This window comes from Hylobates moloch, unplaced genomic scaffold, assembly GCF_009828535.3.
Source record: "Hylobates moloch isolate HMO894 unplaced genomic scaffold, HMol_V3 SCAFFOLD_4, whole genome shotgun sequence".
NCBI classification, from domain to species: Eukaryota; Metazoa; Chordata; class Mammalia; order Primates; family Hylobatidae; genus Hylobates; species Hylobates moloch.
The window spans coordinates 32176450-32199486 of NW_026652279.1; the positions used below are offsets into that span (position 1 = coordinate 32176450).

Sequence of the window (23037 nt, forward strand, 5' to 3'; positions counted from 1 at the left end):
TTCAACTTATCAATTGCTTTTTTTTTTTTTTTGAGACAGGGTCTCACTCTGTCACCCAGGCTGGAGTGCAGTGGCGCCATCTCAATTCCCTGCAACCTCTGCCTCCCAGGTTCAAGTGATCCTCCTTCCTCAGCCCCACAAGTAGCTGAGACTACAGGCATGTGCCAACAAGCCCAGCTAACTTTTGTATTTTTTGTAGAGATAGTATTTTGCCATGTTGCCCAGGCTGGTCTTGAACTCCCGAACTCAAGTGATCTGCCCGCCTTGGCCTCCCAAAGTGCTGGGATTACAGGTGTGAGCCAGGCCATGAATCACTTTTTATGGTTCATACTTTTTGTGTCCTAAGAAATCTTTGCCTATCCCAAGGTCACAAATACTTTTTCTATGTTTTCTTCTAAAATTTTTTTTTATAGATTTAGCTTTTAAATTTAAGTTTATCATCCATTTTGAGTTACTTCAGGTGGCTCCTTCAGTGCTTCTGAAATCTATAAATGCATCCTCTACCAAACTCAAATCTAGGTAAACCTTGCCACCTCCTTCTCCTTCACTCCTTATTCAATTTATTGCCAAGTCCTGTCCATTTTACCACTAAATAGCGCTCTTCTCTGCCACTACCCTCCTACCTTGCCTTGACTATGTGGCCAGTGGCTTCCTAACTGGCTTCCTGGCCCCAACTTTGAGACTCCCATCAGACCACTCTTCACGTTGCTATCTAAGTAACTTAAAAACAGACATAATGGACTGGGGGCAAGGTGGCTCACGCCTGTAATCCCAGCACTTTGGGAGGCCGAGGCGGGTGGATCATGAAGTCAGGAGATTGAGACCATCCTGGCCAACATGGTGAAACCCCGTTTCTACTAAAAATACAAAAAAAAATTAGCTAGGTGCGGTGGCGTGAGCCTGTAGTCCCAGCTACTAGGGAGGCTGAGGCAGGAGAATCACTTGAACCTGGGAGGCGGAGATTGCAGTCAGCCGAGATCGCGCCACGGCACTCCAGCCTGCCTCTCAAAAACAAAAAACAGACATAATGATCAAGTTATTTCCCCTGCAACCCTGCTGAAAAAAACCTGAATAGCTTCTCCCAAGAACTCAGATTAAAGTCCCAAATCTGGCCAGGTGTGGTGGCTCACGCCTGTAATCCCAGCACTTTGGGAGGCCGAGGCGGGCGGATCACAAGGTCAGGAGTTCCAGACCAGCCTGGCCAAGATGGCGAAACCCCGTCTCTACTAAAAATACAAAAATTAGCCAGGCGTGGTGGCGCGCCCCGGTAGCCCAGCTACTCGGGAAGCTGAGACAGGACAATCGCTTGAACCCAGGAGGCAGAGGTTGCAGTGAGCTGAGATTGAGCCATTGCACTCCAGGCTGGGTGACCTGGGTGACAGAGCAAGACTCTGTCTCAATAAATAAATAAATAGGTCCCCAATCCTCACCTGTTCTTGCCTACCTCTTCCCACACTCGCAGTCTACTCCACATTCAATGTTCTTTAGCGCTCCCCATTCTGGCCATGCCAAGACTTCACCCCTTGGAGAAACTAACTCCTCCCAACTCAATTCCTCAGATTCTACCCTCTTCATCCTCAACTAAATCAATTCGCCCATAAAGATTCTCTTACTACCATATACCTCTCAGAAGATTTTTACTAATTGAAAACTTAATTTTGTCTGATTCTCCCATGAAGGTTTTCCTTCTCCACCAGATCTCAAACTTCACGAGGCCAGGGACTCCGTTGACCCCATATGGTACTCTCAGCTCCTTGAACACGGAAGAAGCCTCATTACATAAATAATAAAAATAAAATAAATTAGGAAAATGGGAATTATAAAGGGATTGGCTGGTGGCTGCTTACGATCCCTTCAGTGGTAATACCTGGTGCAAAATAATGAGTCTTTGCCCTTTTCCAAGCAGCCTGCAAGGTGGAATGAAGGAAAGCCTTGCGACTCAAATAGGGAGAACAAACGTGTGATCCAGAGCGGCGGGCAGAAATCCGACGAAACCCCATATTACTCAGGGGCATTGCTCCTAGGGCGAGAGTGGCTCGGTTCCTAGAGCTTTTTGACAGGAGGAGCTCACCTGGAGCAACTCAGCACACTATCTGCAGCGGCGCAGCTCAACCAGCCCAGAGACCGCGTGGGTAGGCGGGCTAGGGGCGGGGCCACGCCTTCCAGGGCCCATCACCGCTCCCTGCGGCGTGCGCGCGCCCGTCCGCCCGCTCCCTTGCGCGTGCGCCGCCGGCCGGGGGAGGAGGTTGTGGGCGGTGGCGGCTGCGGCGGGGGCGCGCGCGCTCTCGCTCCCTCGCGCCGGTTCGCGCTCCCGCGCCGGGGCTGAGGCGGCGGCGGCGGTGGCGGTGACTGAGGCGGCGGCTGCTGAGGCGGCGCGGGGGGAGGGTCGGGAGGGGGGGTGGTTGTGGGGGATGGACCGGGTGCGGCGGCCGCAGTGGAAGGAGCAGGCGCTTGAGCTCGAGCGACGGCGCTGGCGGAGACGCCGGCTGCTCCTCCCCTCCCCGCCGGTGAGTGAGCGCCCCCGCCCCGGACGCTGGCGGCGGTCGCGGCCCCCTCACGGCCTTCCGCGGTGGGTGGGGACAGTCGTGAGGGAGCGTGGCCCGGCGGCGCAGCGGACGCGGGCCTGGCCTCCCGCTCGCGGCCTGTCGGGGCTGGGACCCGCCGTCGCCCCCGTTCGAGGTTGAAGCCCCGGGCCTAGGACTCGACCCCCCAGCATCCCACGGGGCCTCTTTCCTTTCCCGGCTCATTCCGCTGTCATTTTGACCTGGGGTTCCCCTCTCCAGCCCCTCGCCTCGTTCCCTTCCCAGCATCCCAGGGCCGAGGTGAGGGAGGGGCGTGTGAGAAGTCGGGCCGAGGCCCGAGGGATTGTTTAGCAGCCGGTTTCCGTCGGGATCTGGGGTTTTAGGAGCCCTCGATCGCCATGGCGTCCCAGAAGTTAGCCACCAGGACTCAGCCATTTCCACCTGAAACCAGTTTTGCACCTTTTGTTTTGATTTGAACTGTCTGTCGAGGGGAGGAGGGAGCCCGGCGTACTGGGGAGAATAGGTGGTGGGAGATGGGATGTGAGAAGGAGCTGGCTGGGCTTGGCCTCAGGATGCCCCCTGTTAACCCCTGTAGCATGGGGGAAAGAGGTGCAGCGAGTTGCACCTTCCCTAAAGGGCCAGAGATCCGTTTATAGCTTGCGAATCTCTGCTTTTTCAGCCTCGGTAAAGGGGTATCATTCGTGGTTGGTTTGGTTCGTCCCTTAACAACATTCTTGGTGAGGAATCCCCAGGTGAATCTGCCGCGGAGTGAAGCAGCTCACTTGAGCTGTTGGCTACCCCCGGCCCCCGCAACGCCCGTTGGCTTTTGTGACACGTTACACGTTAGTGTTGGTAGAGCCTAGCCGTCAGAGGTACCTGTACCATAAGCATCTCTATAAAAGGTGTGGATTCCTAAATGAGCTTATTCTGCTCTTAAAAAAAAAAATCCAGGGCTTAAATATCAGATAGCTGCTTTAAAATAAAACAAAACTTTGATTTGTTCCAGGAGATAGATACATTTTTTTTTCTCTGTATATTAGGAGATTGAAACTCAAATTGTGAGTAGGTGGTAGTTTTACTAGTGTCATGTGACAAAACGATGCTTATAGATGGGATTTTAACTTAACAGTAACCTTGCCCTCTACCAACAGAGTTGGCTTGTATTTTTTTGCAGTCACACACCCACTCTCTGGTTAGTGTAGAAAGATTAAAAAGCTGCTTCTGGTCTGTGGGTGGTAACCTTTTAATTTCTAAAGAGTTTTGAGCTGCTTATAGATTGCTGATCAGCAGCATAGGAAAATTTTAGGCGTTAAAAATTCATTAGCATGTGATGTAGGTCTGTTATAATTATGAGCATTGATTAAGATTTGGTATGGTGTAAGTGCTGTGTACTGGGTGTAAGAATGAGATTTCTCAGAGCATTTGCATCTTAAGATAAACAGAAGCACAGACCGCCGACAGTGTTGTGACACCTTTCAGTAGGGCTCTTTTATGAGCACAAAAGACCTGTAGTTTACACTTTGATGAAGAACCCCAGTGCCCTAGACTAGTTGGTGACCAACCACCATTACTTTAAACTGGTCCTTCTTGATGGTAGAATATTTCCCCTTTTCTGCAAGACTGCTTATACCTCTCATAAATGTAGAGAACATATAACGGCTCAGGGCTTAGGTTTAAGCTCCCCAGAGTGGCACTTATGGACCATTCATTAATTCATCAAATATTTACTGAGCCCTTACTTTGTTCTAGGATGTTTTCTAAGTACTGGGCTACTTTGTTCTAGGATGTTTTCTAAGTACTGGGCTACATTGTTGGGACAAGACAGACAAGGCCTCTTCCCTAATTAAGCTTTATTCTGTATGTATGGGAATGAGGAATATACAACAAACAAGCAAATAGGATCATTTCAGATAATGGTATAAATCAGTGGTTAGTAAGCTTTTTTTGGTGAAGGACCAGAAAGTACAGTACATATCAGGGTTTTTGGGCCAACTACTCAATTCTGTTTTAGTACAAAAGCAGCCACAGTACGTGAACAAACATGTTTATGTTCCAGTTAAACTTGGGACACTGAAATTTGAATTTCATAAAGTTTTCACCTCACAGAATATTAATGAGTTTTTAAAAATATTTTCCCCTAGCCGTTTAAAAATGTAAAACCATTCTTAGCCCTATAAAACGGGGCAAGGTGGATTCGGCCTATAGATTATAGTCTGGCCTTTTATAGAAAACGTTTGCTGACCCCTAATATGAATTATGAAGAAAATAAAACAAGCTGATGTGACAAGTGAATGAATGAAAGGTGGGTGGAGGGTTACTTAGTGAGAGGAGTCCTCACTAAGGAGAAGGTGAGCGCTTTCCTGGTAAATGAACAGTGAGTGCAAAAGTCTGCAGGTGCAGATGAGCTGCTCTTGTTTTCCAGTGTTGAACTTACCCACATAACATGTCATTCTTACATTTTATGTAAGTACATTTTATGTCTTTGTTAGAATGTTGTTCTTCATGTAATAGGATGGTACCTTTCCGTCTCCTCTTCCTGATCGTGCCTTACAGTACCCATGAAATAAGACTGCAGTGGAGTTGCACCTCATCCCAGGGTTAGGTCCTCAAGTTAGTGCATGAGGCAAAAATCACGTAAGATGAAAACTCTTCTTGAAAATTCCATAAATTGCTCAAAAAGTATTGTCTGCATGTTTTTGTATATATAGTTGTATAAAATTCTTACGAATATGAAAGGCTGAGAGCCACAGAGCTTGACGGAGGGAAAGAGCAAGAGGAAATAAATTGTTATATAGGTATCTGGGCCTTCAGACTATTTGGCTTTTTAAAACTGCTGTGGAGTCCCTATCAGAGAGTGGGGGATGGTATAGAATTTTGATATGTTCCTGTTTCCATGCAGGGTTTAATTCTATTTTTATGTTAAGCCTCTATTACATTAATACATGCTCATAGATGTGTTGTGAATATTAAACAAGATAATGTATTTGAAAGAGCCCGGCACTTAAGATAGTCAGTAAACATTTGCAGAATTAGAATCTGATTTTTACTTCTTTGGGCTCACATACATACTGTCCTTTGAAAAGTTGTAGAGAACTTAGCCACCTGCTTCCTGTCTTTCCATATTGGCATTTCCTGTTGTGGCTCCACTGAACAGCTGTCACTCTCTTTGTCCTTGAGCATTGGTCACATTTTGCCAGAGGTTGGCTTGTAAGTTAAATGGGTATAGATGTAACTCTGTTAGTTCTGCCACATGACCTTTAAAGTGTTTGAGCACTGCTATTATGTCTCCTATTTAAGTCTTCACTTTTCAGAGCTAAATGTTTTTATTTTTCTTTTTTTTTTTAAAGATATTATGGAGAGAGATGGGGTCTCATATGTTGCCTAGGCAAACTCCTGGCCTCAAGTGATTCTCCTTGCCTTGGCCTCCAAAAGTGCTGGGTTTATAAGCATGAGCCACCATGCCCCAGCCATTTTAATTTCTGTTAGCTTTTTCTTATTTCTTCACCCTTCTGGTTGTTCTTGTAAGTGAGCTTAGTTTATTCTTTTTTTTTTTTTTTTTTTTTTTTGAGACAGAGTCTCGCTCTGTCGCCCAGGCCGGAGTGCACTGGCGCAATCTCGGCTGACTGCAAGCTCTGCCTCCCGGGGTTCACGCCATTCTCCTGCCTCAGCCTCTCTGAGTAGCTGGGACTACAGGCGCCTGCCACCACGCCCGGCTAATTTTTTTGTATTTTTAGTAGAGACGAGGTTTCACCGTGGTCTCCATCTCCTGACCTCGTGATCCACCCGCCTCGGCCTCCCAAAGTGCTGGGATTACAAGCGTGAGCCACCGCGCCTGGCGTTTTTTTTTTTTTTTTTTTTTTTTTTGACTTTGCTACTCTGAAGTACATTTTAAGGTACAAATTCAAGTTTTATCTCCTTGACCAAATCTTTCCTGATAATTCTAGACCTTCTTTATATTCTTAATATATTTTTATCTTTACTCTTCAATTTAATTTTTTCTTATTTTTGTATTTTATACTAGTTTCATGAGCATTTGTCTTCACTCTGCGACAACAAGCTTCTTGAAGGCAAAGACCATATTTTAAGTATCTTTTGTGTCCTAGATGCACTGAGTAAAATTCCAGGGATGCCGTTGATCATAAGTTTGTTATAATTTTTAAAAATAGACTTTAAAATTTAGATTTACAGAAACATTGAGAAGATAGTGCAGAGTTCCTGCCTATCCTACACTGTTTCCCGTATTATTAACGTCTTACATTCCTGTGATCATTTGTCGGTATTAATAAACCAATATTGATACATTATCACAGAGACCATACTTTATCAGGTTTCCACAGGTTTTTTTCCTTAATGTTTTTTCATTGTCCCAGGATCCCATCCACAATACCACATTACATTTAGTAATTATGTCTCCTTAGCTCCTCTTGGTTGTGGCAATTTCTCAGACTTTCCCTGTATTTAATGACCTTGGCAGTTTTGAAGATTACTGGTCAGGTTTTGTTTGTTTGTTTTTTTTGAGACAGGATCTCCCTCTGTCACCAAGACTGGAGTGCAGTGGAACGATCTCAGCTCACTGCAGCCTCAACACTCTGGGATCAAGTGATCCTCCGACCTCAATGTCCGGAGTAGCTGGGCCCAGAGATGTGTGCCATCATGCTCTGCTAATTTTTGTACTTTTTGTAGAGATGGGGTTTCACCACGGTGCCCAGGCTGGTCTCGCACTCCTAGAACCAAGCAATCTGCCCTCCTCAGCTTCCTAAAGTGCTGAGATTACAGGCGTGAGCCACTGTGCCTAGCCATGGTCAGGTATTTTTATAGAACGTTCTTTGGGATTTATCTGATGTTTTTATTGTGGTTAGGCCAAGAATGTAATATGCTTTTGGAAGGAAGACCACAAGGCTAAAGTGTCATTCTCATCACATATTAGGGATGTATACCACCAGTATGACTTATCAGTGTTGATGTTAACCCTGCTCATCTGGCTTGAGGCAGAGTTTGTTTTCTGCAAAGTTACTCTTTCCTCCTCTCTTTCCTACTGTACTCTGGAAAATCATCACTATGTACAGCCCACACTTAGTGGTGATGAGTTATGTTCTACCTCCTCAAGGGTGGTGTATCTACTTAAATTTCATTGCTAAGTTATTTCAGCTTTGGCCATTGGGAGCTCTTTAAGTTGGGTCCTGTATCCTTTCTCTTTGACATATCTCCATCATTGTGTGTGTACTTTCTTACTTTCTGGCAACATAAGATGCTCTAAGGTTCATCTTGTATATTTTCTGCTCCAGTCCTGTAATCAGTCATTTCTCAAAGAGCCCTGGTACCTTTTATTGAAGAATGGTGTTACAAACAAAGATCTGGGTGATAGGTGTGCTTGTTGGTACTGAAGTGTTGTTGCTTCTAGGCCATCTCAAGTGACAGAGGAAGGAGATATATGTGTACATATTAACCTGTGTATATACACATATCTATTTATGTTTCTATATGTAACTGTGTCTTTATTAAGCTAAACATGACTTCATGATGTCTCCAACCCTAATTCATTACCACATGTATCATTCTAACCTTACCTTGCTTATATGTAACCTCCTGCTTCACCAGTGAAAAACCTGCCTCCCACCATCTGCCAGAATTAATTACTCAATTCCAGCATACAGGTATAGTGGTTTCAGAACTGTTAATCTGTATACCTGTGGGAAACTAGTTTATCAACTAGAGACTTACAGATAGTTCTTTTTGCCTTTAGTTTTATAGACAGCACTCATTTCTAATGTTTTTTAGGTCAGTAGCTTTCCCTACTTACTTCCTGAAGTCTCGTATATTTGTAATAGATTCAGATTTTGTCACATTCTGCATTTTTTGCTAAGCTACCTTTATCTCCTAATTAAGAATTTGCACACATTAAAGTTTATTCTTTGTGATATAAATTTCTATGGGTTTTGACAGACTTCTGGTATTTTATGTTTAACATTACAGTATCATACAGATTAGTTCCACAGCTCTGGAAAGTTTGTCTGTCACCGATTTACTTCCCTCACACCAGCCTCTGGCAACCTCACTGATCTTTTAACTGTCTCTATAGTTTTGCCTTTTTTAGAATGTCAATATATTATATTTTAAAAAGTGTTTTTGGGTGGTCTTTTTTTTAATGCTCACAGTATTTTGTTAAGGAGTGGGAGATATAGGTACAAGATAAATAACATTTAGAAGTTGTTTTTTTTTTTTTTTTTTTTCTGAGAGACGGAGTCTTGCTCTGTCGCCAGGCTGGAGTGCAGTGGCGCAATCTTGGCTCACTGCAGCCTCTGCCTCCCGAGTTCAAGTGATTCTTCTGCCTCAGCCTCCTGAGTAGCTGGGGCTACAGGCGCGTGCCACCATGCCCAGCTAATTTTTGTATTTTTAATAGAGACAGGATTTCCTCATGTTGGCCAGGGTGGTCTCGATCTCTTGACCTCATCATGATCTGCCCTCCTTGGCCTCCCAAAGTGCTGGGATTACAGGCGTGAGCCAGTGTGCCTAGCCCAGTATTTTTTTTTTTTCTTGAGGTAAGATTCCTATAAAATACCATTTATGATTTGAAATATGTAGTTAACCATTTTAAATCTACAGTTAAGTGGCCTTTAGTTCATTCACAGTGTAACATGTGCAACCACCACCACTGTCAAACTCTAGAACATTTTCATCACCCCAAAAAGAAACCCCATACCTATTAATCAGTCCTTCTCTTTGTTCCCTGGCAACCACAGTCTGATTTTTGTCCTGTGGGTTTGCCTATTCTAAACATGTCACATAAATGGAATCATATAATACCTGGCCTTTTGGGTTTTTTTTTTGTTTGTTTATGTTATGTTATGTTATGTTATGTTATTTGAGACGGAGTCTCACTCTGTCTCCCAGGCTGGAGTGCAGTGGTGTGATCTCGGCTCACTGCAACCTCCGCCTCCCGGGTTCCAGGGATTCTCCCACCTCAGCCTCACGAGTAGCTGGGATTACAGGTGCACACACCACACCTGGCTAATTTTTTTTGTTGTTGTTTTGGTAGAAATGGTTTCACCATGTTGGCCAGGCTGGTCTTGAACTCCTGACCTCAAGTGATCAGTCCACCTCAGCCTCCCAAAGTGCTGGGATTATAGGTGTGAGCCATTGTGCCCGGCCTGCCCTTTTGTTTTTAGCTTCTTTCACTTAACAGTGTTTTTATTCCTCCATGTTGTAGCAAGTATCAGTACTTCATTCCTTTCTTATGGCATAGTAATATTCCATTGTATGGATACACCACATTTTGTGTACCTGTTCATCAGTAGGCTGTTCTGAATAATGCCACTTTTTTGCTATTATGAATAATGCTGCCTTGAATATTCTTGTATAAGCTTTTGTTTGAACATAACGTTTTCAATTCTCTTGAGTATGTAACCACTGTATTTCTTTTGATAAGTTTATTGTCATATAAAGTAGAAAGTTATCCAATGGCTTGACTTTGGATAAAGTGCTGAAAGAATGCTACTTTATCCTGGAATATGGTATTCCTTAGTGAATACTGAAATCACATAATTTTCTTGTTGTCTTTATAGAATAAAGAATTTTGGTCCAGATAGGGTAACAGTAGATAGCCTTCCTCTAGAATTCTGTCAGAAGAACATCCTGGGTTATGTGAACCATTCAGTTATCTGTCTGAGAGCAGCAGGTGTTCTCTCACTGTGCAGTTGAGTTATGAGGTCTGCTAGTGGTCTCAAGCAGTCTCCCAGTGTATGAATTGCGTTTAACATTATGTATTCAAGCTGGGCACAGTGGCTCACGCCTGTAATCCCAGCACTTTGGGAGGCTGAGGTGGGTGGATCACGAGGTCAAGAGATCGAGACCATCCTGGCCAACATGGTGAAACCATGTCTCTACTAAAAATACAAAAATTAGCCGGGCGTGGTGGTGGGTGCCTGTAATCCCAGCTACTCGGGAGGCTGAGGCAGGAGAATTGCTTGAACCCAGGAGGCGGAGGTTGCAGTGAGCCGAGATTGCGCCACTGCACTCCAGCCTGGTGACAGAGTGAGACTCCGTCTCAAAAAACAAACAAACAAAAAAATCCGTTATGTATTCAGAGGGATAGTAGGCAGGATTCCCATTCTGTAATCTATTTGGCATCAATGATGTTACAGAGATTTTATTCTGACTAACCACATTCCCTCAGGTTTGAACTATAATAGAATAGCATCAAATATTGTTTTCCTTTTTTTTTATTTTTTGAGATGAAGTCTCTCTGTCTCACCCAAGCTGGAGTGCAATGGCGTGATCTCAGCTCACTACAACCTCCGCTTCCTGGGTTCAAGCAATTCTCCTGCCTTAGCCTCCCGAGTAGCTGGGATTACAGGCACCTGCCATCATGCCTGGCTAATTTTTGTGTTTTTGTAGAGACAGAGTTTCACCATGTTGGCCAGGCTGGTCTTGAACTCCTGACCTCAGGTGATCCTTTTTCTACTTCAACACCTGACCCCAAAGCTTCGTTTTGCAGTGATTGCTTTGACACCTTTGCTTTGACAAATTCATTTTCCTCAGGAAGACTTGGCAAAAGTTTTCTTCTTTTGCCGTTTGGGGCAACCTGCCCAATTCATTGAAACCTATTGTTGTTTTTCAGATTTCTTGAAAACAAGGAACATTCTTTGCGTAGCTTATTTATTTACCTATTTATTTAGAAACAGGGTCTCACTTTGTCGCCCAGGCTGGAGTGCAGTGGTGCAATCAAAGCTCACTGCAGCCTGGACCTCCCAGGTTCAAGGGATCCTCCTGCCTCAGCTCCCTGAGTAGCTGGGACTACAGGTGTGTCCCACCGTGTCTGGCTAATTTTTGCATTTTTTGTAGAGATGGGGTTTCGCCATGTTGCCCAGGCTGGTTTTGAATCCTGCGCTCAAGCAACCGCCTCGGCCTCCCAAAGTGCTAGGATTACAGGTATGAGCCACTACCCCCTGCCTGCTGTAGCTCATTTATAAATGACTTTTGAGTTCCATTGAGACAGTGAAAAAAATCGATAAATTATATATTGACCACCATTTTTTTTATCTCAAAGAATTTCTCTGTAGGCAAGCCCTTCAAAGGTTTTGAAAACCACTGTTTATGTAGTAGAATACTAAGCTGGAAACAAGGAGATTTTAGTTTTAATTTTATTTCTTCAAAAGACTCTGTTATCAGACAAATAGCTTGTACTTTAGGGCTTCATTTTATAAAGAAGAAATAATATTGACTGAGTTATAGGAAAGTGTGATGGGAACTGAGTTCTAATAATCAGGGTACTTTGAAGTTTGTGGAAGATAAGCATGTTGGAAGATATGTATAAATTCTTTTTTTATTTTATTTTGTAGAAATGGGGTTGCACTGTGTTGCCCAGGCTGGTCTCCAATTCCTGGGCTCAAGCGATCCTCCCGCCTCAGCCTCCCAAAGTACTGGGATTACAGGTGTGAGCCACCATGCCCAGCCTGAAAATTCTTGATATTGCTTTTTTCTTTATTTTAATAATGTAAATGATTCTGTGCATACTATTATAAAAGTCTTTGTCCAGTATGCATGTATATTTTGTTTATTCATATATTTTACCTTTTTTGGTGCTCTTTGTTCTTTTGTATAGTTCTAGATTTCTGTGTGGTATGATTTTCCTTCTGATTGAAGGATTTCTAATGTTTCTTGTAGTGCACATTTGCTGACAATGAATCATTTTAGTATTTGGACATCTGAAGACTTTAATTTGTTTTTAGTTTTAGAAACTATTTTCACAGGATATGTAATTACTGTTGATGTTTTCCTTATGATGCTGTTTCACCATCTTCTGGCCTGCATTGTACCAGTGAGAAATCTGCTTTCATTGGGTTTATTTTTCTGTATGTAATGTGTAGTTGTTTCCTTCTGGCTGCTTTTATTTTTCTTTCAAAAAATACATATTTTCTTTTTTTAATTTAATTTTTTTATTTCTAAAATAAAATAAAATAGAGGCGAGGTTTCACCATGTTGTTTCACCATGTTGGTGAAACCATGTTGGCCAGGCTCGTCTTGAACTCCTGGCCTCAAGTGATTGATCCCTCTTGGCTTCCCAAAGTGTTGGGATTACAAGTGTGAGCCACTGCTCCCAGCCCAAAAAATATATTTTTTTATTGTGGTAAAATACATATAATTAAAAATTTACCATTATAACCATTTTTTGTTTGTGTGTTTTTGAGACAGCGTCTCGCTCTGTCACCCAGGCTGGAGTGCAGTGGTGTGAACATGGATTACTGCAACCTTGACCTCCTAGGTTCGAGTGATCCTTCCACTTCAGCCTCCTGAATAACTGGGACCACAGGTGCCTGTCACCATTCCTGGCAAATTTTTACAATTTTTTGTAGAAATGGGGCCTCACCATGTTGCCCAGACTGATCTCGAACTCCTGGGCTCAAATAATCCTCCCACGTTGGTCTCCCAAAGTGCTGGGATTACAGGCATGAGCCAACACCCCTGTCCCATTTTAACCTTATTGATTGATCGATTGTCTCACTCTGTCATCCAGGGTAGAGTGCAGTGGTGCAATCTCAGCTCACTGCAACCTCCGCCTCCCGGGTTCAAGCGATTCTCCTGCCTCAGCCTCCCAAGTAGCTGGGATTACAGGCATGTGCCACCATGCCTGGCTAATTTTTTTTTTTTTTTTTTTGTATTTTTAGTAGAGGCAGGGTTTCACCATGTTGGCCAGGCTGGTCTCAAATCCCTGACCTCAGGTGATCCGCCCACCTTGGCCTCCCAAAGTGCTGAGATTACAGGCGTAAGCCACCGTGCCTGGCTGATTTTAACCATTTTTAAGTGTGGTGTTCAGTAATGTTAAATACATTCATAATGTTGTACAACCATCACTATCATCCATCTCCATTACTCCTTTCATCTTGCAAACTGAAAGTATTTTAAACAGTAACTCCCCAGACCCCCTCCCCTGGCCTCTGGAAGCCACTATTCTACTGTCTTTGAATTTGACTACCCTAGGTACCTCATATAAGTGGAAATATACAGTACTTCTCTTTTTGTGACTATCTCCTGTCACTTAATATAATGTCCTGAAGGTTCATCCATGTTGTAGTATTTTTCAGAATGTTCTTCCTTTTTAAGACTGCATAGTATTCCATTGTATATGATATACCACATTTTACTTATCCATGCATCTGTTCATGGACATATGACACTTGAGTTGCTTCCACTTTTTGGCTATCATGAATAATGCTGCTGTGAACATGACTGTACAGATATCTCTTACAGACCCCACTTTAAATCTTTTTTTGCTATAAACCCAGAAATGGAATTGCTGGATCATATGGTAATTCTATTTTTCATTTTTTTAGGACTTCCATACTGTTTTCCCCAGTGGCTGTACCATTGTATATTCCTATCAGCAGTGCACAAGGGTTCCACTTTCTCCATATCCTTGCCAGCACTTGTTATTTTCTGTTTTTTTTTTAATCATAAGCTATCCTAATGGGTATAAGTGGTATCTGATTGTAGTTTTGATTTGCATTTCCCTAATGATTTGTGATATTGAACATCTTTTTATGTGTTTATCAGCCATTCATATATCTCCTTTGGAGAAATATCCTTTGCCCATTTTTATCAGGTTGTTTTTGTTTTGAGTTTTAAGAGTTCTCTGTATATTCTGGATGATAGATGATCTGTAAATATTTTTTCTCGTTTCATATTCCTCTGGCTCCTTTTAAGATTTTTCTTTATGTCTGGTTTCAAGGAATTTGATTTTGTTGTGCCCTGGTGGAGTATAAGCTTTCTTTTGAGTTTTTTGCTCTTGTTGTTAAGCTTTTTGAGTTTGTGGGTTTATACTTTTCATCAGATTTGGAACATTTTTGGCTATTATTTCTCCAAATAGTCACACGTCGCTCCTCGGATTCCAGTTACATATATATTATTAGGTTTCTTGAAGTTGTCCCATACCTTACTGATGCTCTGCTCTTTTTCTTTGGTCTTATATTTTGGGTTTCGTTTTGGATAGTTTTTATTGCTGTGTCTTTATATTCACTCATCTTTCCTTATGCTGTGTCTTGACTGCTGCTAGTTCCATCCAATGTATTTCATTTTATATATTGTATAATTTGTGGTTTGATAGAAATGCAGTGATGTAGCAGGTATCAATAAATACTGCCTTAATTTGTTGCCAGAATATAACAGATTTCTTGTTCCGTATGTTAGCTAAAAAGGTATGCAAACCACCCTATATGTCATTAACATTTATGTCCCTTTGTTTTCATGTTAACTTTTAGTTTCTCTGCCAAAACCTACATATGTTTTTTTTTTATGTGATTATTCTACATTTTCTGCTGAGAGTTGACATCTGCATTAGTAGTTCTACAATATTTGTTTTATAAGTTGCCAGAATGGGCCGGGCGCGGTGGCTCACGCTTGTAATCCCAGCACTTTGGGAGGCCGAGGCGGGTGGATCACGAGGTCAGGAGATAGAGACCACGGTGAAACCCCATCTCTACTAAAAATGCAAAAAATTAGCCGGGCGTGGTGGCAGGCGCCTGTAGTCCCAGCTACTCGGAGAGGCTGAGGCAGGAGAATGGCGTGACCCCGGGAGGCGGAGCTTGCAGTGAGCCAAGATCGTGTCACTGCACTCCAGCCTGGGTGACAGAGCGAGACTCCGTCTCAAAAAAAAAAAAAAAAAAAAAAAAAAATTAAGTTGCCAGAATGGTTGCTCTGTTTGGCAGACTGCAGACAAATATTTATCTATAATTCGTTGTGTGATGTGACCTTCATTTTGCTACAAAAAACTTGAAATAGATTTTAATATTTTCTTTACTATTATCAGAGAGAGAGCTGGATTACCTGCCAAAGTGTACTTTTGCTTATTGCTGTCATTGATAACTCAGTGCCAGCTGGGTGTGGTCACTGGTATTACCTCCATGTGATCACTTTTTGTTCACTAATGTTAATTTAAAAAATTTTAGGCTGGGCACGGTGGCTCATGCCTGTAATCCCAGCACTTCGGGAGGCCGAGGCAGGGGGATCATGAGGTCAGGAGATCAAGACCAGCCTGGCCAACATGGTGAAACCCAGTCTCTACTAAAAATACAAAAATTAGCCTGGCATGGTGGTAAGCGCCTGTTATCCCAGCTACTTGGGAGGATGAGGCAGGAGAATCGCTTGAACCTGGGAGATGGAGGTTGCAGTGAGCCAAGATTGTGCCATTGCACTCCAGCCTGGGCAACAAGAGCAAAACTCTGTCTCAAAAAAAAAAAAAAAAAAAAAAAAAAAAAATTTGCAGCCTGAGAACTGATATACTTCAGACCAGAAGTATTTCAGATTTTTTCAGGTTTTGGAATATTTGTATTATACTTATCAGTTGAGCATCCCTAGTTGGAAAGTCTGAACTCTGAAATGCTCCAGTGAGTGTTTCTTTTGAGCATCATGTTGGGACTCAAAAAGTTTTCAGACTTTGGGGCATTTTGGGTTTTGGCCTTTCAAAGTTGGGATGCTCAGCCTGTCATTGTTTGTCAGTCATTTGCATTCAGTAGTTCTTTCTCCTTTTCTTGCTCCTCTGTCCCAGCAGGTATTAATCTCTGGAGAAGACACATCCACAGTTAGCACTTTCTTCAGATGCTGACGCTCGGTGAACAGTTGCCCTTGGTCACAAGATTTAGAAGACACAGTGTCCATCCTCCCAGATTGGATCTCTTTTTCATATGGATCTTCTGTTTCTATGTCTTTTTTAAAAATAACTTTTTGGGAAACCTTTTGGATTACAACTGTTCATCCTCACCTATGCAAAGAAAGGGAAGCTATTGCTGGGATTTTGAGGAGGTATGTCGTTTTCTCTTCTACTGCAAAATCACATCACCCAGGCACTCAGAACAGTATAAAGTAATTATACTTTCCTCTCTCTGACTCAGTTCTCATTCGTTTACTTGTGTCATCTTCCTTTCTCCCATTTTCTCTTTTTTTTCTAGCAACTGTAGCTCAACAAGAACTTTCTTAATGTATATAATGAAACAGCTCATTTCCTACATTCTTCCTGAATGTTATTAGACACGGGATTAGACTTACAAGTAACGGGGAGCAGCTTGAATTTTTTTCTTTTAAATTAAATTTTTTTATTTTTTATAATAGAGACAGAGTCTTGCTGTATTGCTCAGGCTGGGCTCAAGTGATCCCCCACCTCAGCTTCCCAAAGTGCTGGGATTACTGGTGTGAGCCATCGTGCCCAGCTGTAGCTTGCATTCTTATTTCTCAACTTGAAATTGTGACTTGGGTAAACTGAATTTGTTCTCATTCTGCATAGACACTGGATGGTTTAGGAAAGCTTAGTAACCTTAGCATAATATTATGGCTGTATGATTTCATAGTCTGGTTCAGTTTCATTGGCAAGAGGAGGTGTGATATTGTAGAGTTTTGAACTAAAAATTGAGACTTCAGTCCCAGGTTTGACATTATTACTTCCATGCTTTGAGAGTTAAAGTATGTTTGCTTTCTCACCTTTAAAATGGGCTTATCATTACTTGCTTTACACAGCTCATGGGGTTATTGAGAATCAGATGAGAAAATTTGCGTGAAAGATTTTTATCAATGTAAAGGATTGTTATTGCATTGTAGACAGTTATAGGTATATCTATTGTTATCACTCAAAGACTCAATTTTTCTTTCTGAAACCCCTTTTTTTAAGACAACGTCTTGTTCTGTTGCCCAGGCTGGAGTGCAAGGGTGCAGTCGTAGCTCACAGCAATCTCACATTCCTGAGCACAAACAGTCCCCTGCATCAGTGTCTCAAGTAGCTGGGACTGCAGGCATATGCCACTGTGATCAGCTAATATTTTTATTTTTTGTAGAGATGAGGATCTCACTATGTTGCCCATGCTGGTCTCGAACTCTTGGGCTCAAGTGATCCTTCCACCTCGGCCTCCCAAAATCCAGGGATTACAGGCATGAGCCACCATGCCTGGCCTGAAATAAATAAATAATGCATAAATGTCATTTTAAAATTTATGATGACAAATTCTAAAGAGAAAAGTAAAAGGAAAGCAGGAATAGAATGTATTGAGGGGAAGGGGTTGAGTGTTCACAGATGGCTTCACACAGAAGGTGACATTTGAGTAAGGGCTTGAAAGAGGTGAAGGAGTGAGCCATACTCATATATGAGAAGAGCATTCTAGGCATAGTGAATCACCATGTACATGTCCTGAGACAGAAGCTTGCCTGAGGAATGGTGAGGGTGGGTCCTTATTTTGTGGTGCTTTATGGGAGTGCTTTTCAAACTTCAATGTGCACATGAATTACCTTGGGGGTTCCTATTAAAATTTAGACTCTAATTTCATAGGTCTGGGATAGGGCCTAATTCTAGTAAGCTCCCAGGTGCTGCTGCTGCTGCTGGTGGTGGTCTTTGTAGGACTTTAGCGTTTACACTGAGCAAAATAGGAAGTCTTTGGAGCGTTTGGGTGGGGTGACATGATCTGATTTATATTTTGACATTTTCATTTCTTTGGCTGCTGAGTAGATAGTGGTGGATTGGACAAGGACAAAAGCAGAAATACTAATTTGGAGCCTATTACTGTAATCAAGGTGAGAGAAAATGTGGTTTGTGCTAGAGAGTAGCAGTGACTGTGGTAACACATGATCTGATTCTGGATATATTTTTCAAGTAGAGTCAGCAGGTTTTGCCGATAGATTGGATATGTGCTGTGAAAGGAAGGAAAGAGTTAAGGTTTTTGTATTGAGTTTCTGGAAGAATGCAGTTGTCATTTATTGAGATGGAGAAGACTGAAAGAAAGAGGAACAAGTCTGCAGGAGAAGTAACAGAAGCTCAGTTTTATACATAAATTAAAGATGCCTGTTAAGACTTAGAGATGTTGGCCGGGCGCAGTGGCTCACACCTGTAATCCCAGTGCTTTGAGAGGCCAAGGCGAGCAGATCACCTGAGGTCAGGAGTTCAAGACCAGCCTGGCCAATGTCGTGAAACCCCCGTCTCTACTAAAAAAAAAGTACAAAAATTACCCAGGCATGGTGGCAGGTGCCCGTAATCCCACCTACTTGGGAGGCTGAGGCAGGAGAATCACTTGAACCTGGGAGGTAGAGGTTGCAGTGAGCCGAGATTGCACCATTGCACTCCAGCCTGGGCTAAAAGAGCAAAACTCTGTATCAAAAAAAATAAAAATAAAAAAAACTTAAAAAAAGCCAGGCGCAGTGGCTCACGCCTGTAATCCTAACACTTTGGGAGGCCAAGGCGGGCGGATCATGAGATCAGGAGATGAAGACCACGCTGGCTAACACGGTGAAACCGCATGTCTATTAAAAATACAAAAAATTAGCTGGGCGGGGTGGCACACGCCTGTATTCCCAGCTACTCGGGAGGCTGAGGCAGGAGAATTGCTTGAACCTGTGAGGTGGAGGTTGCAATGAGCCTAGATTGCGCCAATTCCCCCCACCCTGGGCAAAAAAAGGGGACTCTCTGTCAAAAAAAAAAAAAAAAAAAAAAAAAAAGACTTAGGGATGTTGAGTAAACAGTTGGGTTTGTGAATCTGGAATTCAGGAGAGAAGGATCTGCTGGACATATTCCTCTGGGTATTGTTAAAATGGATTATATTTAAATCCAGAAAGCTGGATGAGATCTCCAATTAAGTGAGTAGAGATGGAAGTAAGGAGCAGTTGAAGAACTTAATTTCCAGAGTTTAGAGTTGGGGAAGATGAGAAGGAAACATCAAGGAAGACTTAGTAGCAGTAGCTGGAGAGGTAAGATGAAAACTAGGTTAGAGGGTATCCTGGAGTCTAATGAGGAAAGTGTTTCAAGGAATAGGGAGTAATCAGCTGTGTCAGATACTACAATTGAGATGGAGTTGAGAATTAACTATTTGATTTAACAATGTGGCAGTTATTTGTAACCTTGATAAAGAGTAGTTTTAGTGGAGCAGTTGGAGGTTAAAGACTGATTGGAGATGTTGTCTTTCCAAATGCAAAACATTTCCTAAACCCTGATGAGACTGGGTACTCAGATAAAAATCTGTAACTCTGGGTAGATGTTCTTGGCAGGAGAAGATTTAAGATATGTAAGTAATATTATTAACAACTGTCTTTATTAATTATTCATTTGAAGTAATATTGGAAAATTTAGTTTGAGGAGATCTTCAGGGTTTATTTATTTATTTATTTTGAGACGGAGTCTCGCTCTGTTGTCCAGGCTGGACTGCAGTGGCACGATCTCGGCTCACTGCAAGCTCCGTCTCCCAGGTTCACACCATTCTCCTGCCTCAGCCTCCCGAGTAGCTGGGACTACAGGCGCCTGCTACCATGCTCGGGTCATTTTTTTGTGTGTGTTTTTAGTAGAGATGGAGTTTCACCATGTTAGCCAGGATGGTCTCGATCTCTTGACCTCATGATCCTCCCGCCTCAGCCTCCCAAAGTGCTGGGATTACAGGTGTGAGCCACCGTGCCTGGCCCTTCAGGGTTTATTTCTTTAAATTTTATTTATTTATTTTTCTGTAGAGGTGAGGTCTGCATATGTCGCCCAGGCTGGTCTCAAACTCTTGGCTTCAAGCAATCCTCCTGCCTCAGCCTTCTAAAATGCTGAGATTATAGGCATGAGCCACTGAACCTGGCTCCTTAATTTTTGATTCATGTCTTCAGGATTTTAAAAATTGTCCTTAGCAATTATTATGAAAAAGAAAAAATGTAAGGATTGGCTAGGAGCTAATTGGCTGTCAGCTACTCTTCTTTCTTAGGTTATAGGGCTGAAAGACACTTTAAATATAGTCTTTGTTCTGTCAGTGGGGGCTTGCGAGAACCTCTTCACACTTAGATTTATTCTTTTTTTTTTTTTTTTTTTTTTGAGCCAGGCATTAAACCTGGGTTCAAATCACTAGTGCTTACTTAAATCATTGTAAAGCAGTTTTAGCAGGTTGTGTTCAACATAGCAATTATCAAAAGAATGAATGTATAACTTTAAGGACTAATGATATTTTAAACTTTTTTTTTTTTTTGAGACGAAATCTTGCTCTTGTCCCCCGGGCTGGAGTGCAATTGTGTGATCTTGGCTCACTGCAACCCTTTCTCCCAGGTTCAAGCGATTCTCCTGCCTCAGCCTCCCAGGTAGCTGGGATTACAGGCATGTGCCATCACACCCGGCTAATTTTTTGTGTTTTTAATAGAGACAGGGTTTCTCCATGTTGGTCAGGCTGGTTTTGAACTCCCAACCTCAGGTGATCCGACCGCCTCGGCCTCCCAAAGTGCTGGGATTACAGGCGTGAGCCACGGCAGCAGCCCTATTTATTCTTCTTTGGTAAAAGTATCCAGTCTGTGTAGCATACGCAGCCAGATGAGCTTATGTAAATAACCAAAGTGGGTGGGTGTGGTTAGACATAACTTATTCTTGGCTTTTATGGAAGACCTCTTTTTCTTCATTTATTTATTAAAAAAAAATTTATTGATTACTTTCATATTTGTTGGCCCTGTTGTAGGTGTTGGAGTTACAGTGGATTAAAGTTTCTACCCTAATGGAGTTTATGTTTTAGTGGAAACGAAGTAACAGATTAGGGCCAAGACTTGTTAGTGGTCTCACACTGGTGTAGGTAATCTTTTTTTGGGTGTGTTTATGGTGTTTTTTTTTTCTTTTTTTGAGACGGAGTCCTGCTCTGTCCCCTAGGCTGAAGAGTAGTGGCGTGATCTCGGCTCACTGCAACCTCTGCCTCCAGGGTTCAAGTGATTCTCCTGCCTCAGCCTCCCGAGTAGCTGGGATTACAGGCACCGGCTACCTCACCCAGCTAATTTTTTTTCATATTTTTAGTAGAGACAGGGTTTCGCCATGTTGACCAGGCTGGTCTTGAACTCCTGAGCTCAGGTGATCACCTGCCTCAGCCTCCCACAGTGCCGGGATTACAGGTGTGAGCCACCGCGCCTGGCCAATCTTTTTTTTTTTTTTTTTTTTTTTTTTAAATAGCAATGGAATCTTGCTGTATTGCTCAGGCTAGATGAACTACTGGGCTCAAGAGATCCACCTACCTTAGATCCTGAGTAGCTGCGACTACAGATGCGCCACCATGCCTGCTTCTAGTATTGGTCATCTTAATGCAGTGTGGGCATATGGAAAACCCAAAGAAGGTTGTTATGAGCTGATTTTCCTTTCCGACAACTTAAGACAGTACTCAAATATTGTGGAGAATAAGGAAAACAGAGTTAAGCAATTATCTGACAGACTTTGATTATGAAGAGAAAGGTTCAAATATATGAAGTTTATTTTCTACTTTTTATTTTATTTTATTTTATTTATTTTTTTAGAGATAGGGTCTTGCTCTTGCTCAGCTGGAGTGCAGTGGTGCAGTCATAGCTCACTGCAACTTCAAACTGCTGGGCTCAAGCCATCCTCCCACCTCACCCTCCCAGGTAGCTAGGACTACAGGTGTGCGCCACCATACCCAGCTAATTTTTGTATTTTTTGTAGAGATGGGGTCTTGCTATGTTGCCCAGGCTGGTCTGGAACTCAAGCAGTCATTCCACCTCAGCCTTGCAAAGTGTTGGGATTATGGATATGAGCCACTGCACCTGCCCTGTATGTTTTATTTATTTATTTTGTTTTTTGTAGAGATAGGGTGTTGCTATGTTGACAACGCTGGTCTTGAACTCCTGGGCTCAAGCAATCCTCCCACCTCAGACTCTCAAAGTGCTGAGATTACAGGTGTGAACCACTGCGCTCAGTTCTAGCCGCTGTTTTTTAGATTCTCAGATGCCATAAGTGGCAGCTTGTGGAATTGATTCCATAGTAAATTGAGTCAGAAGACGTTTGAGAATCTATTATAGGCAAGGCATTATGCCAGGTGCTGGTAGGCAAACAATAATTTTTAGGTACTTTGTAGAAATAACAGCTTTGAGCCACTTTGAGAATTCTGTTGTGTGTAATATGAGTCTAAAAGAAGTTTTTAACATTTTTATTTCAAACTCATTTTGAATAGGAATATACAGATGTTGAAACCATAGAAATGAAAGTCTCACTTTAATCCCTGATTCCTGGTCCTTACTTCTCCTCCTTAGTAACAACCATTTTTACCTCTTTTTGTGTCTCATTCCAGATATTTTATGTACATATGTGTGTGTGTATATACATATATATTTATATTACCTTTAAAAAACTCAAATAGAGGTCTACTGTTCAAACAGTTCTATACCTTGCTTTTTTTCCTCATAAAATATAGTTTGAACATCCCAAATTTGAAAATCCAAAATCTGAAATCTTTTAGGTACCAACATAACACTCAAAGAAATGCTGCTTGAATTTGGGATGCTTGCCTGGTATGTATAATGCAAATATTTCAGAATGTGAAAAAATCTGAAATCTAAAACACTTCTGGTTCCAAGCATTTTGGACTAATGATTAACCCTATGCTACTTATAACCTGTGTCATTAAAAAACAGTATTTTTAAACTTATTTTTTATTTTTATTTTTTAGAGACATGGTGTCACTCTGTCACCTATGCTGGAGTGTAGTGGTGCGTGTGATCATAGCTAACTGCAGCCTTGACCTCCTGGGCTCAAGGGATCCTCTTG

At 42.3% G+C, this 23037-nt stretch overlaps 1 protein-coding gene across 8 annotated transcripts in view; it reads left to right on the forward strand.

The window, feature by feature from the left end:
- Nucleotides 1–2292: 2292 nt before the first annotated feature.
- TMCC1 (transmembrane and coiled-coil domain family 1) overlaps nucleotides 2293–23037 on the forward strand; it is a 248589-nt gene continuing 227844 nt past the window's right edge. For 4 of the 8 annotated variants that reach the window (XM_058437331.1, XM_058437329.1, XM_058437326.1 and 1 more), the window contains exons 1-2: nucleotides 2413–2507; nucleotides 16066–16316. The gene's annotated coding sequence lies outside the window, so the exon portion shown is untranslated. Of the gene's footprint in view, nucleotides 2508–2625; nucleotides 2823–11390; nucleotides 11451–16062; nucleotides 16317–23037 lie in introns of those variants that run through there. The other 4 variants (XM_032149824.1, XM_058437330.1, XM_058437328.1 and 1 more) reach the window with 4 other exon arrangements.